Genomic DNA, 19,437 nt, shown 5'->3' with positions numbered 1-19,437 from the left:
GAGAATTGCTTGAACCCAGGAGGGAGAGGTTGCAGAGAGCCAAGATCACGCCACTGCACTCCAGCCTGGGTGAAAAAGCAAGACTCCGTCTCAAAAATAAATAAATAAAAATAAAATAAAATCCTGTTGTTTGTATATATGCATATGTGTTTATTCTTTAAATTAGATTATAAACTATATAAGAGTTCAGAAAGTGATTAGTATGTATTACCTTCTTACAAATTAATTATGGAATAAATGACTTGATCTGAAATGGAATATTGTCAGTACTTCAACTTAAAGCTATATTTGATTAATTTCTATTCTTCGTGGCAATATATGCTCTTTTAAAAGACTTCTAGTAATAAAAGGCTATATCTACGGCAACGAAGCCTAGCAATTCTTAGTTTAATTCTGGGATTATTGGTATGAATTATTGTTCAAGCATTTAAATGCTAAAATTTTTTGCATATTATTTTTTATATTACTAAGGGAGTCAAGCTTCATTTTTGTTTTTGTTTTTGTTTTGTTTTGTTTTGAGACAGAGTCTCACTCTGTCGCGAGGCTGGAGTGCAGTGGCGTGATTTCAGCTCACTGCAACCTCTGCCTCCCAGGTTGAAGTGATTCTCCTGACTCAGCCACCTGTGGGGGGGGCGGGCAAGCTTTTAATAATTCATACACTTACATAATATTGAAAGCTTAAATTTATAGATCATATTATATCCTTAACATATCGTATGCACAATGTATTTATAATTCATATATAAAATTAGACCATAAACTTAAAAGGAAAAATGTTGTGCCTAAGAGTATGAGTCTGGATTCTATTTTATGATACATTCTGAGATACAGATTCATAATTTACTGACTGGAATTAGATATTACTTCATAGTAACTCTGTTGACCTTGATGAACTTTTAATCATCAAGGTTTTCCTGAGCAGCATTTTCCACTTCTAGATAATTTTTGAATTGATACAGAATATTCTAAGGCTACCTATCTAGTAATTTCTTTTGCATTTAAAATTGATTACTTCTGAAAGCAAAGGACACCAATTATCTGCTTAACAGTGAAATGATTTCCATTTAAAGTAACTGTCAATAATTTTTTTAAAAAAGGATTATAAAGTGTTTAAAATAACTGAAGTGTTAAAAGAATGTGCCTTCTAAAACCTTGATTTTTACACAAAAATTATTTTTAGACTGAAAAGTTGTAATATACTCAATCGGTTTTTAGAGCTTTTAAGTTTTACCATTTATTTCTATACTTTGTGTTATTTTTGGAAAGATACAATAAGCGTAAATTTTAAAAACACTTTAACATTCAAACTTGAATTATTTCTGTGCCCTCTGAATATTCACAAATATCTTATCAGATTAAATGAGAATGCCATGTGTAAAAGCAAGAAAAGGTATATTTATCTGCTAGAAATGCCATAAGAAAAGTACCACAGATGAAGTGACTTAAGCAACAGATTTTTTTTTTTTTTTTCTAATAGTTCTGGAGGCTAAAAGCTCCAAGATCAAAGTGCTTTCAGGGTTGGTTTCTGATTTGGGCTCTCTTTCTGGCTTGCAGACAGCTCCCTTCTCACTGTTTTCACATCACATTTTCTCTGTCTCTGCATACTCCTGGTATTTCTTTTTCTCTCTCTTTCTCTTTAATCAAATAAGGACCCCATTCCTATTGGATTAGGGTCCCTCCCATATGACCTCATTTAAGCTTAATTGTCTACTTAATGGTCCTGTTTTCAAGTATTATCACCTTGGGGATAAGGGCTTCAATGTTCAGTTTTGAAAGGACACATTTCAGTCCATAATAAAGGATATTTACAGTATTGACAAGTTCATTTAAATTTTTTTGTTGAAAATAATAACTGACAGTTTGTAAACAATAGGTACATAGAAAATTGTTTGTGATTTTTCCAAATAAAAACTAAAATTGTGGAGAGGAGCAGAGCAAGATCACAGAGTAGAACTTTGCAGTGGAAAATTCTCTGCAGAAACCTTACAGGGCAGGACATAATTGGGTGATATATCCAAAATGCTGAAGGAAAATAAAACCAACAACAACCTTTCAATCAAGAAGGCAGTACCCAGCAAAGCTATCTTTCAGAAAGAAAAGAAATAAAGACGTTCTCAGACAACAAAAGCTGAAGGAGTTTATTAACATCAGAACTGTCTTACAAGATATGGTAAAAGGAGTTCTTCAAGCTGAAAGAACACTATACAAATGGGCAACATGAAAATGTGAATGTATGAAACTAGAAAAGTAAGCATACAGTCAAATTCAGAATACTCTAATACTATAACAGTGATCTGTAAATCTATTATATATTTAGCATGAAGGCTAAAGCACAAAATAATTAAAACTAATAATAACCACAGTAAATTTTTACAGAATAGGAAATTTATAAAGATGTAAAAATGGTGACATCAAAAATTCAAAATGTTGTGTGGGAGTAGAGGTGTGCATTTTTTTTTTATTTTTTTATTTTTTTTTGCAATTAAAGTTAAATTGTTTTCAGCTAAATATAGCCTTTTATAACTATAAGAACTTTTTGGCAGCCTCATAATAACAACCAAACAAAAGTAATAGAAAATACATAAAAAACAAAAGGCAAGAAATCAAAGCATACCACTATAGAAATTACTTAGCATGAAAAGACAGCAAGAGAAGAAGAAAAGCATGAAAAATCTACAAAACAACTAGACAACAATTAATAAAATGGCGGTAGTAAGTTCTTATCAGATAGTAATTACTTTAAATTAAATAAATTATATCCTGCAAAGGACCCAGTGGCTCAATGTATTACCAAGAAGAACCAACTATATGCTGCCTACAAGAGACTTACTTCACCTTTAAGGACATAGAGAATAAAAGCAATAAAAAAAAAAGATTTCATATAAATGAAAATTAAATAAGAGCAAGAGTGGTTATATACATAGCAACTAATCCAGACTTTAAAAAGTATAAAAAGAAATAAGAAGGGCATTATATAATAATAAAGGGGTAAATTCATTTAGATGATACTATATTTATAACTGTATACTGAATATTGGAGCACCTAAATATATAAAGCAAATGTAAATGTTTCTGAAAGGAGAGGCAGACAACAATACAATAATAGTAGGGAATTTAAACACCAGAATTTTAGCAATGAACAGGTCATCTAGACAGAAAATAAATAAACATCCGAGTTAATCTACATTCTAGATCAAATGAACCTAACAGGCATATACAAAACATTCCATCCAACAGCTGAAGAATATACATTCTTCTCAACTGCACATGAGCCATTCTCTAGGACAAATTATATGTTAGGCCACAAAACAATTCTTGAATAATGTAAGATTTTAAAATTATATCGAGTTTTTTTCTGACCACAATGGCATAAACAAGAAATCAATAATAGGAGACACTTCAGGAAATTAAAAAATATATAGAAATTAAACAACATGCTCTTCAACAACCAATAGGTCAATGAAGAAATTAAATGAAAAAATTAAAATTTATTGAGACCAAAAAAATATATACCAGAACCTATGGGACACAGCAAAATCAGTTCAAAGACAGAAGTTTATAGCAACATATAGCTACACCAAAAAAGAAAAAAAGAATCTCAAATAAAACACTTAATGTTGCATCTCAGGGAACCAGAAAAACAAGAATAAACTAAGCACAAACTTTGTAGAAGAAAGAAAATAATAAAAATTAGAGTAGAAATAAATGAAGTAGGGACTAGAAAAACAATATAAAACATCAACAAATTTATGAGTTGTTTATCTGAAAAGATAAATTGAGAAACCTTTAGCTAGACTAAGAAAAAACAAAAAAGACTCAAATAGATAAAATCAGAAGGAAAAAGGAGACATTATAACAGATACAAAGAAATACAAAATATCATAAGACTATTCTGAACAACTATACGTCAACAAATTGGATATTATAGAAGAAATTGATACATTATTTGATGCATACAACCTACCAGGAGTGAATTATGAAGGAAATAGAAACTCGCAAGAAACCAGTAACAAGTAAAGATGTTGAATTAGTAATAAAATGCCTCAAATCAAAGAAAAGCCAAAAACCTGATCACTTCACCGCTGAATTCTATCAGTCATTTAAACAACTAATACCAATTCTCAAAGTCTTCCAAAAAAAATAAAAAATAAAGAGGAAGAAATACTTACAAAATTATTTTATGAAGCCAGCTAACCCTGATACAAAACCAACTATATCACAAAAAAATAAAACTGTGGGCCGAGAGCCCTTGATGAATACAGATGCAAAAATCCTAAGCAAACTTCTGCCAAACTGAATTTAACACGGCATACAAAAGATTATTAACATGACCAAATGGTATTAAATCCAGGGCTGCAAGAATGGTTCAACATACTGTCACAGGATCCTTTGGGTGTTGCTTCACCAGACAGAAACCTCTGTGGTTGGTGGTGCCTCTGCTTGAGTTTTGATCATGCCCGCTGGGCTTGTTCCACTTTCTTGGCCCAGCAGGCTGCACCTGGCTCACACTACTGACCTGGATCCCACACCTGCCAAGGGCAAGCCAGGCACACAGCAGCAAGTGGTGTGTGAGTGACTGAGTGTGGGTTCCGGCCACTGTGCACAGTCATGCATGTCAGCTGCTGCAGTGGGGCAGGCAGCTTCAGGCACTGGCAGAGGCGTTGGCTCTGTGTGAAGCTGTGGCTGGACCAGACATACCACAAGCAACTTCCACTGCAGGCACCAGCATCTGAATGAGGGCAATGTGGTGGTGCCTGAAAGCTCAGAGATGCCAGGAATTGCAGGGCCCCAAAAAGTGTGTTAGGGCATGTCACATCCCTGGTTCAGGGAGCCCTGAGGTCTGAGCTCCCAGAAAGGCTGCAGCTCTTTTGTCCTTCTTCTTTTTGTCATCTGCAGCATGACAAGTGAAGGGGTGGGTTTGTTGTGGGACCATTTCTGTTACAGCTATTTCAGTCTCACGACCCTTCTCTGGTCAGTGGCTCCTGGGCTGGTCCAGCCTCACCACTGCTTCATGTTGTGTGGGTCAGCCACCCAGCACCAGCAGACAGTGATAGGGCTATAGTATTACAGCTCTGGCTCAGGGAATCCTGAAGTCTAGGCCCCCAGAAGGGTCACCACTTTTCACTCCCACGGTCTGGGAGTATATCATCACCCACAGCCTGGTGAGCCAGCCAGGAATGTGTTAAAGCCCCTTTCATGCCAGCTATTTGGCAGTCCTCAGTTCTTGTCCCATTTCCAGGAAGAAAGAGGTTACATGGACAACTAGAGGTTGAGCAAAGTGGAGAAGAGCTTTACAGGGTAACCAAAAGGCTGTCCGCAGAGAGGAGACCAAAGTAGGTATCTCCTATCAGCAGTAAGGTGGTCCCAAGGAGTGTCTGAACCTGCTGAGTCCTGGTTTTTTTATGGGCTCAGAATGGAGGAAGTGAGTGATGATTGATCCATGGGCAGGAGGAAGTGTATGCTGATTGGTCCATGGGTGGGCCTGGCTAAAGCACCACTTGATTGACCAGAAGGCACCAAGGAAGTTCTCACTCCTGGTGGAGGACTTCACCTGGAACTGGAAGCCCAATCTCAAAGCTTCAGGCCATCCCTGGCTTGAAGGTGGTGTTTCACTAGGGACCCACCCCTTCCTGCCTAGGAAACTGTCTGCCTCCTGCCACCATGTCTAAATTAACAAATGTGAAACATCACTTTAATAGAATAAAGAACAAAATTCATACACTCATTATAATAGATGCAGAAAATGCATTGAATACAATTTAACTTTATTTTATTATTAAAAACACTGAACAAATCAGGTATAGAATGTACCTAAACACAAGAAAGACTATATAAGACAAAGCAATAGCTAACATCATATTCAACAGTGAAAATTGGAAAGCTTTTCCTCACAGATCTGGAATAAGACAAGAATGCCCACTCTTGCTCCTTCTATTTAATATAGCATTTGAGGTTTTAACCAGGACAATTAGACAAGAGGAAGAAATAAAAGATATCCAAATTGTAAATGAATAAGTTAAATTGTCTCTCTTTGCAAATATGATGTTATAATATAGAAAACCCTAAAGATGCCACCAAACAACTACTAGGATTAATAAAAGAATTCAGTAAAGTTGCAGAATAAAAGTCACCATGCAAAAATCAATAGTAGTTCTGCATACTAACAGCAAATTATCTGAAAAAGAAAATTTATAACTAACCCATTTATAATAGTTACAAAAAATAAAATTCTTAGGAATAAATTTAATCAAGAAGGTGAAAAATCTCTCCACTAAAAACTATAACACATTGATGAACTACATTGAAGAAGACACAAATACATGGGAAGATTTCTTGTGTTCATAGATCTGAAGAATTAATATTGATAAAATGATCTTGCTATCCAAAGCAACTGACAAATTCAACACAATCCTTATCAAAATGCCAATGACTTTCTTCACAGAAATAGGAAAAATATCTTAAAATTATTATGGAACCACAAAAATCCTGAATAGCCAAAGCAATTGTGAGCAAAAAGAAGAAAGTTGGAGACATCATGCTACCTGACATCAAAATATCCTACAAAGCTGTAGTAAATAAAATAGCATATTTCTGTAATAAAAACAGGCAAGTAGAACATTGGAACAGAATAGAAAACCGAGAAATAAATCCACATATTTACAGTCAACTGATATTCACTAAAGGCATCAAGAGCATACAATGAGGCATGGACAGGCTCTTTAATAAATGCTATTGGAAAACTAGATATGCACATGCAGAAGAAAAAACATTAGACCCTATCTCACCATATACCAAAATAAACTCAAAAAGAATTAAAGACTTAAATGTAAGACCCAAAACTATGAAACTAATAGAAAAAACTAGAGAAAAATCTCCATTACATTGTTTTGAGCAATAACTTTCAATATGACCCAAAAAGCACAGTCAAAAAAAAAAAAAAAACAAAAAAAAAAAACAGCACAGTCAACGCTAGCAAAAGTAGATAAATGGGATTACATCAAACTAAAAAGCTTCCTCACAACAAAGGAAACAATCAACAGAATAAAGAGACAACCTACTAAATAGGGAAAATACTTACAAACTATACATTTAATAAGGGGTTAATATACATAATATAGAAGGAACTGAAACAACTCAATAGCAAAAGAATAAATAACTCAATTAAAAACTGGACAAAGGACTTGAATAGGCATTTCTCAGAAGACAACATTCAAGTAGCAATCAGGTACATGAAAAATAATGTTCAACATCATTGATCATCAGGAAAATGCAAATCCAAACCACAGTGAGATATGACCAAGCACCTGTTAGAATGGCTATGATCAAAAGACAAGAGCTAAGTGTTAGCAAGGAAGTAAAGAAAAGGAAACACTTGCCCATTTTTGGTGGGAATGTACAGCCATTATGGAAACAATATGGAGCTTTCTCAAAAAATTAAATATAGGACCATCACATGATCCAGCATTCCCACTATTGGATATACATCCAAAGGAAATGAAATCAGTCTGTTGAAGCAATATTTGCACTGCTGTTTGTTTTAGTATTATTCACAATAACCAAGATATAGAGTCAACCTAAGTGTCTATCAACAGATTAATGAAAAAAGAAAATATTTATATGTATACACTGGAATACTATTCAGCTATCAAAAGAAGGACAGTCTGGATAAACCTAAAGGACATTATGCTAAGGGAAATAAGCCAGGCACAGAAAGACAAATACTGCATTATCTAATTCATATGTGGAATCTAAAAAAAGTTAATCTCACAGAAGTAGAGAACAGGAGAGTGATACCAGGGACTGGGTTGGTAGGGGTGGTTGTTGAGGAAATGTTGGCCAATGGATACAAAATTCCAGTTAGAGAAGAGAAAAAAGTTCAGAAGATCTATTGTACAACATAGTAATGTAGTTAATAATATAGTGTATTATTAAAAAATGCTTAGAGTGGGCGTAAAGTGTTCCCACCACAAAAATGGTATCTATGTGAGGTAATGCATATGTTAATTATATAGATTGAATCATTCCACAATGTATATTGATACTCCAAAATATCATGTTATACACAGTGAACATTCTTTTGTCTGTCAATTTAAAAAAAATAATGTTCGCAATGTAAAATTGATTATGTAATAGCATTATAATCAGTTGAGAATAGCAACATATAATTATTTCATACACACATACACACTCCATGTGCACATTCAGGGAAAATTAAATTTGAAATTCAGATTCAATTTTCCTTGTATCATGGTTGCATCTCGAACTTCTGTATAGGTAAAGTTTAGTGAAAGACTTTTGTCCAGGAGTATTTGTGTGGTGGGAATGGGTAGGGGTGTGTGTGTTTGTGTATTTCTGCTTTTTGCAAAAGCAGAGTAGGCAGCTCACTTTAAAGCTGGGTTTTCCTAGGAAGTACACTGATTTTGATTAAATTTTATGTTTATTGAGCGGTGGCTGAGTTTGACAATCTCTCAAAACACCTTCATGCTTTTTCTAGTGTAAACAATATTAGCACAAAAAACACTTTTCTTAATCTCAGTAAAACGTAATCTTAGCAAGAACTCTGAAGGTTGGAAACTATACAATGTACTGAACTTGTCAGAAGCACTGGGGGAAAAAAGAAAAATCAACTATGTTAAAGAAAAACTGAGGTGTATTACACAAATATGCCTCTGTTTCTGTAGCTTGTGTGTGTGTGTGTGTGTGCGCGCGCGCGCGCACCTGTATATGCTTTCTTTTTACATAGCATGCATATGGTCATTCCGTACCATCATTTTTTTCAGTAGATTATTGTTTTCAAACTATTAGCTTTTAATACCACAGCTGTCCTCAGCATCTGATAATCAAAGCTTCTATGATTCTCATCTTACTTCCTCAGCAAAATTTTCCTTTGTTACCAATAGTACCAGGATGTGCTATACCAGGTATGTCATAATATATGCCTAATTAGAATGATGTAAAATGCTGTAATGCCTATGTAGAGAAGAGTAATTTTCTGCCAAATATGATAACATAGATATAAAATATAAGTGGTGTGAAGACAGAAAATTGATGCATACATTTTTGGGAAAGACGTGAATAAGTATAATCATGCCCAGTCACTGAAACAACACTGGACTTCAGTTGCTAAAACTAGAAAAGAAAATAAATCCAAAGACCAAACTAAATTTTGTATATGTGCTTTTTATATTGTACTTACATTTTTGACAGAATCTGAATTTCTCCCTGCCCACCCTGTCCAACATAAGCATCATTTTTTTTTTTTTCTTGGAAAAGCTACTTCTTTTCCCACTGTTTAACACCTTCATATTTAATATCCTTAAAAAAATTGTTATAATTAATTCTGTCAGGAAATGTATACTGCATATTAATCCATCTCTCTCAAATATTTTTAGTAACCATGAAACTTAACCTTCTTTTCTACTAACTTACAGGTTCCCTTCCTCTTCTGACATTCTGTAAGCATAAGGGTTTACAATGCATCAAGCATTTAAAGATTTGGGAATGGTTAATTATTAAAAATTCCCTTTTGAATTGGATGGCACTCTTAGAGGCCAGGTGGAGGAATCCAAATGTTTTTCATCACTAAAATGAAAGTGGTAAGTATATTAATCATTGTTTTTGGTGAGATTTACTTATGTAAATCACAGTGTATGGCAACGCATTCAAAATCTGTTTAAAATACTGCTTTGAAAGCATTTCAATACATTTGTTTTTTAAAATTTGCCACTTTACATAAAAATTATTTGACAATTTTCAATGCTATCTCAATCTCACAAAGTGAGGAAGACACGCATATTCTTTGTTTTTTGAATTAAAAATAATACCTGAATAGTCTAAATTTTTTTGCATCAGATTAAAATGTAACTTGTCAACTTTCTTGCTAAATTAGTAGGACCTTGTTTTGTGAGGGTGGGCAAAGCAAGGCAAAAAAATAGTAAAAATATAATTCCCATTTTTAATAACACAGTGATGTATTGCAATTGCAGTAACATAACTATATATATATTTTTTTTCTTTTTCTGAAAGTGACCCAAATAGTTTCATTACCACTGTGAAAAAGTCATTCAACCATTGTGGTTAGAGAAGTTTACTTTAACAATTTCCATGCTTAAGGCCTCTCACTAAACAATAATTCTGTGGTGGTGACTTTTTGGTGTGTCTAATTGTCCACAAAATCATACTGAAAACTGGCATTTCATGTAATTTAGAACCAAGTATTTAAAATAGAATAAGAAATATTTACAAAGCTGATTATTTCATAAAAATAGGGATCTCTCAAATGTCAAAGACATATATATGATATTAAATATAGGTTTATATATAGGATAATAAAAACTGTGGTTAAAAAGACAAAAAATAGAATACAATTCCCATAAAACATAATTGGAAATACAATTTAATGTCACAGATTAATTTTTTAACCATCAGCTTTTATCAATTTATTGTTTAAGCATTTCCTAATGAAGGCAAACAGCAGTAGCATAACTTTCTAAATTTTCCTAATATTCTAAAATATTAAATATTAATTACCATAGCGATAAAGTAATTATCCTGTATACACAGGTTGGTATCTAGGTTTTAGATGTGTGACATTAACAAAGAACTCTGGATTTTAAACCTATGTTTTTTTCTGAGGTAGACAAAAAAAGGGATCCTCACTGCAAGCCTTTCTCAAAATTAGTGTAACCCTCAGAACAGCCTGAGTTTTATCTGGCCTCAGAGAATGTTTACAAAAACTGACGAAATTTCATCATTACGGCACTCAATGATTGAAGCCAACATATCCAATAAACCTCTATTGAACTTTGTGCTGAGGTTGTGAGCATGATGCAGAGATAATTTGGAGTGGGGCGGTAGTATTTTGTTTTGTCCATAATGAGTTTTTGGTTTTAAAAAAAATTGTACGCATATAAAATAATGAGGCTGATTTTCTTTTTCTTTTTGTTTTTTTCTGGTCTCAGAAAGCTTATAAAACTGCTTATAGGTGAGGGCGAGAAGCGGCCGCCGCCGGCCTCCCGCGCCGGGCAGTCGGAGGCTGACTTGCCGGTGGCCGCCCCCTTCTTCCTGCTCTACCCAGGAGGTGGAGAAGCTGGCTTCGGAGTGCGCCCGCCGCTGAGCAGCAGCGCTCCAGGGGGACCCTGCTGTCGCCAGCTCCCGGCTACCCTTGCTGCTGCTGAGCAGCGGCGCTGCGGCGGCAGCGGGAGCACCATCCTAATTATCTCGTGGCTAAGGAACACATGAACCTCATCAACACGGCCAAGCTGAGTATCAAGGGCTTGGTTGAATCAGCTCTGAACCTGGAGAGGACTCTTGACTCTGACTATGCACCTCTTCAGCAATTCTTTGTAGTGATGGAGCACTCTCTGAAACAGGGCTTGAAAACTTTAAAAAAAAAGAAAAAAGAAAAAAGAAAAAAAAGAAAAAACTTTTCTTTGACAAAATAAAGCCTTCTGGGGGGATCTAGAACTGGTAGAAAAGCCTGTTCCAGGAGCCGCAGAGATAACAGCAAGTGTTAAAAATCTTCCAGGACTGAAGACACCAGTAGGTAGAGAAAGAGCTTGGCTTTGTTTGGCATTAATGCAAAAGAAACTTTCAAATATATGAAAGCTTTGATCAATAAGAAATAACTTCTCAGTGAATTCTACGAACCCAGTGCCCTTATGATGGAAGAAGAAGGAGCCATAATTGATGGCCTGTTGGTGGGTCTGAATGTCATTGATGCCAATTTCAGTGTGAAAGGGGAAGACTTGGACTCTCAGGTTGGAGTTATACACTTTTCAATGTATTTCAAGAACAGAAACAGCAGTAAAAGTAGTGAAGGAGACAGTCAGATTACTGCGATTCTGGACCAGAAGAACTTTGTACAAGAACTGAACAGGCATTTGAATGCTACTGTAAACAACCTTCAGGCAAAAGTAGATGCATTAGAAAAATCCAACACTAAACTGACAGAGGAGCTTGAGGTTGCAAACAGCAGGATTACTACCTTACAATAACAAATGTAATGAGTTAAAGAGGAAAGTTCCTATATACTGAAATCCAGTTGGAAGGGTCCCAAGCAAGACAGAATTGCAGAAGGGCAAGTACCAAGTGAAGCAAGAAACCATTTAAAAGAAGAGACACAATTACCATTGGATGTTGAAAAAGAACTGGAGATACAGATCAGCATGAGGCAGGAGATATGAAGATGCTACAGAAGGATGTCTGTGAGAAGCAGGATGCCCTGGTATCCCTTCAGCGGCAGCTAGATGCTCTCAGGCCCCTCAGGCACGAACTTGCCTTTAAGCTGCAGAGTTCAGACTTAGGAGTAAAACAGAAAAGTGAACTAAACAGTAGCTTGGAACAGAAGACTAATCAGATGACTGCTATCATTAAACAACTTGAACAAAAATGGCATCAGGCTGAGCGAAATTGTCAGTCTGCTGAGTTGAACAACCGGCTCTTCAAACAGGACTTTGAAGACAAAATCAACAGTCTGCAGCTCGAAGTCGAGGAGCTCACCAGGCAGTGGAACCAGCCTGAGTAAGAACTAAATCAGGAAAACGAAAGAAGATTGTGAAACAACAGGAACATCCCAGGAAAGGGTTCCCAGAAGCCAGAATCCAAGATGGATGGGAAGCACAAAATGCAAAAGGAAAATGTTAAACTAAAAATGCCTCTGGAAGAAAGTCACAGACTGCAACCCCACCCTGGGGATGAACAGGATCAGCTGCTGCTCCCTGAGAAACCACAGGTGTGTCAGCTACGCCAGGAAGATGTAAGAGGAACTGCAGAGGAACCTTCTGTCATGCCTGTTCGACAAATGAACTGCCTCTTCCTTCAACTATGAAGCCTGAGCGAGTTTGCAATCCCTGTCATGAGCATCTGATGAAGTAATATTCCACCAGCCCATCATAAGACTGGAGGCCAAGACCTGGACCAAAACGTTTATGCAAGTTTATCTGTACCTGTGTTTTAGGTGTCAGGATCTCCTAGAGCCAGTCCTTAGAGTCAACTAAAGAGTTTATAGGAATTAACTAGATCCAGGGAGAAAAGGCAGTGTTTGGGGTTACTGGAAATTTTGCTTGTTTTCCCTAATAATTGTATGAAGAAAAGTGAACTCACTTGAGTCCTTCTCTTCTAAATCTAAACAACCTGACATTGAAGGTTTGCTTTATAGATTTCTTTGGAAGGGCAATTCATTTTTATGATTAGTGATAATAATGCTGGGGTGGATGTAATAGGAGAGTCCAATCAGATAAGAATAAAAAGGTAAACGATCATCTTCTATAATATTTGCAGATTCAAGGGAGAGAGATAGATGCTGAGATCAAAATGACAGTTGTGACATATTTTCCCAGGTGCTGTTAGACATAAACATTGTTTCCTCTTCGCCCCAACTAACTACCTCTTTTTTTCTTTTTCTTTTTCTTTTTTGTTGTTATTTAGTTTATCCTTTTTTTCTTTTCTTTTCTTTTCTTTCTTTTTCTCTTTTCTTTTCTTTTTTTTTTTTAAATTATACTTTAAGTTCTAGGGTACATGTGCACAACGTGCAGGTTTGTTACATATGTATACATGTGCCATGTTGGTGTGCTGCACCCATTAACTCGTCATTTACATTAGGTGTATCTCCTAATGCTATCCCTCCCTGCTGCCCTGTCCCCACAATAGGACCCGGTGTGTGATGTTCCCCTTCCTGTGTCCAAGTGATCTCATTGTTCAATTCCCACCTATGAGTGAGAACATGCAGTATTTGGTTTTCTGTTCTTGCGATAGTTTGCTGAGAATGATGGTTTCCAGCTGCATCCATGCCTCTACAAAGGACACAAACTCATCCTTTTTTATGGCTGCATAGTATTCCACAGTGTATATGTGCCACATTTTCTTAATCCAGTCTGTCACTGATGGACATATGGGTTGATTTCAAAGTCTTTGTTATTGCATTAGTGCCACAATAAACATAATGCAGTGCATGTGTCTTTATAGCAGCATGATTTATAATCCTTTGGGTGTATACACAGTAATGGGATGGCTGGGTCAAATGATATTTCTAGTTCTAGATCCTTGAGGAATCGCCACACTGTTTTCCACATGGTTGAACTAGTTTACAGTCCCACCAACAGTGTAAAGTGTTCCTATTTTCCACATCCTCCAGCACCTGTTGTTTCCTGATTTTAATGATTGTCATTTCTAACTGGTGTGAGATGGTATCTCACAGTGGTTTTGATTTTGCATTTATCTGATGGCCAGTGATGATGAGCATTTTTCATGTATCTGTTATTGTCAAGGAATGTCTTCTTTTGAGAAGTGTCTGTTCATATCCTTTTGCCCACTTTTTGATGGAGTTGTTTGTTTTTCTTGTAAAATTTGATTGAGTTCTTTTGTAGGTCTTGGATATTAGCCCTTTGTCAGATGAGTAGATTGCAAAAATTTTCTCCCATTCTGTAGGTTGCCTGTTCACTCTGATGGTAGTTTCCTTTGCTGTGCAGAGGTTCTTTAGTTTAATTAGATCCCATTTGTCAATTTTGGCTTTTGTTGCCATTGCTTTTGGTGTTTTAGACATGAAGTCCTTGCCCATGCCTATGTCCTGAATGGTATTACCTAAGTTTTCTTCTAGGGTTTTTATGGCTAACTAACTCTTTAAAGTATCTCTACCAAACTGTGAACCCAATCTCAGGGAAAAGAAATTCAAGAGTAATATAAATTCTGAATGTATTGAAAACAATATTATAATATAATTTGAGGACCAGAATCTTCTGGTCTTTATCTACAAGGGTTTTAATTATCAAAACAAAGAACATTTGTTTTTCTACTTAATGACGTCAAAGTAATTAACTGCCCCTTTCAGAATCTCCTTCCACAAGACAAGCCGACTCTTCCCCCTTCCCTCTGTCCTCTCCAAGTCATAATGGAAATTGTAAGGAGTTTTAAAAACAGCATTTGGATTTTGCAAACAGAATCTTGATTAAAGCAAAGTCAAACATAGAGTCAAACAAGTTTAATTTGTTTTCCTGAGATAGGGTCTTGCTTTGTTGCCCAAGCTGGAGTGCAGTGGTACAATCACAGCTCACTGAAACCCTGACCTCCCAGGCCTCAAGCAATCCTCCTACCTCAGCCTCCCAAGTAGCTGGGGCTGGCTCTTTTTTTTTTTTTTTTTTTTTTTTTTTTTAGCAATGGGGTCTCATTGGTTGCTCAGGCTGGTCTCAAACTCCTAGGCTCAAGCAGCCCTCCTGAAAGTGCTGGGATTACAGGCATGAGCCACCACATGTGGCCAAGTTTAATTTGTTGATGACTGAGAACAGTTAGCTCAGAATACTTACTATATTGTTTTATGAATAAGGAATTCCTTATTCTGAGTCACGAATCAGAGCTGATAGATGCTTTCTTGGAAAGGGCAATACAGTCATCCCTTGGTATCCATCGGGGATTGGTTCCAGGAACCCCACTGGATATCAAAATCCATGGGTGCTCAAGTCCCATTATATAAAATGGGTTATATGGTATTTGCATATAACCTACATACATCCTCCTGTGTACTTTAAATTATCTGAAGATTACTTATACCTAAGAAAATACCTACACATCACTTCATTTGCATGGATTCAACATAGTGCTTGGTGTTTGGCAAATTTCAGTTTTGCTTTTTTGGAACTTTGTGGAATTTTTTTTCTGAATATTTTTTATTGGCAGTTCTACATGGATGTAGAACTGATGGATATGGAGGGCTGACTGCACTCATACAACTTTGAGCGGCAAACTCTTTGGGAGAAAAGAGGGAATTGTATTGAGCAAGAGAAGAAAAAAATATTATGTACTATTTTGATTCTGTTACATGTTTCTATAGATTGTTTGATTCTAATCAAGACCTTAGAAGAAATGATTCTGTGACTGGTTTAGAATTCTGGGGTGGAAACATCCTGAAACCATGATATTTAATAAATTCTGTCTTCTGGAAACGTTTACAGACTGGGAAAGAGTTGTTATTCCAAAAGTCAGCCTGTTACTTGGTGAAGCCCTCATATAGGATTATTTTAAATGTCTGCATCGTCATTGTCTGCTCTAAGACCTTTATGATACAATCATAAACACTTACATTGTTTGGCATTAAATTGAGAGTTCTAGGGAAAAATAAAATCAAATAATTATTAAAAATCCTGCCTATAAACTTATAGAGGAGTTTCCAATATATTGGACCTAGACAACTTGATGAGGTCAGCATATATATATATATTGTTGACAACTTTGAAGGGGCAATATAAAATAATCATTTTTGCTGTGCTGACTGGAAAGTTAGCTTCACTAACATAGCCACATTTAGCACATAAAGATACAGGTAATAGTTTTCTTTGTTGTTGTTGTTAGGATACTAGTAATAGTTTCCTCTCAACTTTATACCAGCTCTTTATACCAACACATTTAATATTACAGAATTACTTATGGGAAAGAATATCTAATCATTCTCTTTTTAAATGAGAGGGCAATTCATTCTAGTTATATGTCCCTATGATCATTGGAATATGACAGAATATATGATTTTATTTTCAGCTAAATGTTTCTGCACAAATGGATTTTTAAAATCAACAACTGTATTATGTTTAATCAATTCTTTTATTTTAAAAATAATGAGGTTTATTATTAGTCTTCTCAGAGGAAACCAGTGAGTAGCTTTCATGAGAATAAATGAATTATCTGTAAAATTGTTATTGACAAGGAATCTATATTTTATGCATGTAAATAATAAAGAAATAAAAATTGAAATTGAAAAAACCCTCATATAGGATTATTTTAAATGTCTGCTTGGTCATTGTCTAATCTAAGACCTTTATGATACAATCATAAACACTTACGTTGTTTGGTATTAAATTCATATTTTCTTATTGGTTTGATGGGGTTAAACTAGCTCTATCTATTCTACTAAACAGTGAAACTTTTCTGGAAGACAGATATAAGACACTCAAATCTTTAACTCAAAACCTAAAGTCTTCTATATTTTCTGAATGAAAGATGTATACAAATGATGTCGGCACATGAAACATTTGTTAAAGAAAGCTATTTCCATGTCCAAATTTCTAAATCAAATCCATGTTTCTCACTCCAGGTTTTAAACATATTTCATACTGATTATCCTGACATTCATCTTTTCTTGACTTCCTGACATAGGTATGACTCTCAGCAATCTAGCTGATGAGTCTTGCTTAAAATTTCAATTACACATTGTTTCCTGCCCTATCAAGATTTATACTGTTTTAAGGCAAATTTCTCCTTTATAACTGATAAACTATGCATTCAGTATTTAAACAAGGTTATCAGCCCCTGACTAGAGAAGCAGATTGATGAACAAAAACAATTACTTTGACAACAGAAAGCATAGAAGACAACTCTTTGAAGTGCATCATTCTCAGTGGTAGAGGAGATTCCCAAAGACCACATTTAAAGAAATAAAAAAGAGTTAACTGAAATGAACTAATGTTCTCTGTGTTCTTGGCAATGTAAACAGAGAGAAAAGGACAAAATACTTTTTAGGATTCTGGAATTTCGGCTGCAGTGTAATAGCATATAAACAAGTAATAAAGCCTTTGATCATTACAAAAAGAAAAACTGAAGGAAAAAATCCATAGCAGTCTTATAGTAGAATAAAATAAGGTTTTGTTCACATATAATGATGTGGCATAAATGTAACACATTCTATCCTGGACAGAGCTCTACCACACGATAAAAATAATTAAGAACTAATATTTATTAAACTTACTTAAGACGTAATTATAAGAGCTTTAGTTGCATTAATCTACTTAATAGTCACAATAGACCTATGAGATTAGAGTTAAAATTTCTCATTTTTACAGATGGAAAAACTGAGATAACATGTCCTAGGTCTGATAACATGTCCTAGGTCAACAAATTTTAAATGTCAGATCCAGGGTCTGAACTTAGCAATTTGAAGTCGGAGTGACACTCAATCATTTTGCTTCCATATTCCTCTTTAGTCAAGTGATAAAGACAAATTTGCAACCTGAAAATATCAGGAACGTATGTTAAAGCTATAATTGAAGGATGCAGAGTGGCCTATGGTCTATGGTGACTTAGAAGAGTGAAGAGTACTGTTAAGAATTTTTTTCTTGATCTGTGTGCTGTTTATACAACTCTGTTCAATTCCTGGAAGTCATTAAGATGTGCGCTTATAAACTGTTACACACACACACACACACACACAAAAAATATTTAAATGTTTTATTTTAATTAAATATTTCCATATAATCAAATTACATAGATGGAACATATAGTAGAACATTTTCCCCAAGTGTGGCAAAACATAAAAGATTTAACAGGATATTGCATATTTTAGTATTACTGTCAATAGGAGATAGTCAATTAACTGTATCAGATATAACTATATATAGAAAGATATAAACTGTATAAATATGTATCTACATATGTATAGATAGATTTGGATAGACTGGTATATTCCCAGTCCCTCAGCCCTTTATTTATACTATATGATTTAAGAACAGTTATATTAGCATTATGATTATTGATTGAAAAGAAAAATGAACCTCATATTTTAGCATTGCTATTGATGCTAAAACTTTTTGAAATTATCGAGCTGTTTTTTTAAATTCTTCATTTAAAAATTCATATTCATCTAATCAGTTGTGAGCGAAGAAACCACAATTTTAGCCTTAAGTGTTCAAAGCAAATATCACACTGTCCCTTCAAGTGCTGGTGCAAAAATTAAAGACATTTTCAATCTCATCTTCAAGGCAATGAGTCTCATTTAAAAAGTCATTTTTCTCTAATAACATTTGCATACTTTATTTTTAGAATAAAACTTCAGATTTCTTCCTCTTGGAAAAATGCAATTTAATTTATAATTTTAAAATTTGTTCCTTGAGCATTAATGTGAAGCATGATAAAATGGTTGCTATATATATGTGTGTGTGAATATTACATATGTAGAGAAAATATGACAAAATTATTGCTAGTGCATGAGTTTGTTTTTTATCTACAAAACTTATTTCTATATCATTTGCTACATAGAAGTAAGTTTTTGTAGATACAAAACAAAATAAATAAGAAATAAAAGAGCTCCCTAGACTAAGCATAATTTCCAAATCATTTACACGTATTTATTGTTTCTTAATTTAATATTATTTTAAAAATCAGACTTCTTCAAGGAGAACTACAAACCACTGCTCAGTGAAATAAAAGAGAACACAAACAAATGTAAGAACATACGATGCTCATGGATAGGAAGAATGAATATTGTGAAAATGGCCACATTGCCCAAGGTAATTTATAGATTCAATGCCATCCCCATTGCAGCTGCAATGACTTTCTTCACAGAATTGGGAAAAAACTGTTTAAAGTTCATGGAACCAAAAAAAGAGCCCACATTGTCAAGACAATCTAAGTCAGAAAGAACAAAGCTGAGGCATCACGCTACCTGACTTCAAATTATAC

At 34.9% G+C, this 19,437-nt stretch overlaps 1 long non-coding RNA gene and 1 pseudogene across 1 annotated transcript in view; one reads left to right on the top strand and one right to left on the bottom strand.

Annotated features, from left to right (window-relative positions):
* Nucleotides 1–19,437, bottom strand: part of LOC116274939 — a 55,605-nt gene that overhangs the window by 17,706 nt on the left and 18,462 nt on the right. The window lies entirely within an intron of this gene.
* On the top strand, nt 9,253–13,332 carry LOC100998388 (annotated as a pseudogene).

Source organism: Papio anubis, chromosome 5 (genome assembly GCF_008728515.1).
Source record: "Papio anubis isolate 15944 chromosome 5, Panubis1.0, whole genome shotgun sequence".
Taxonomy (NCBI): Eukaryota; Metazoa; Chordata; class Mammalia; order Primates; family Cercopithecidae; genus Papio; species Papio anubis.
This window is presented reverse-complemented; position numbering and strand designations above follow the sequence as displayed.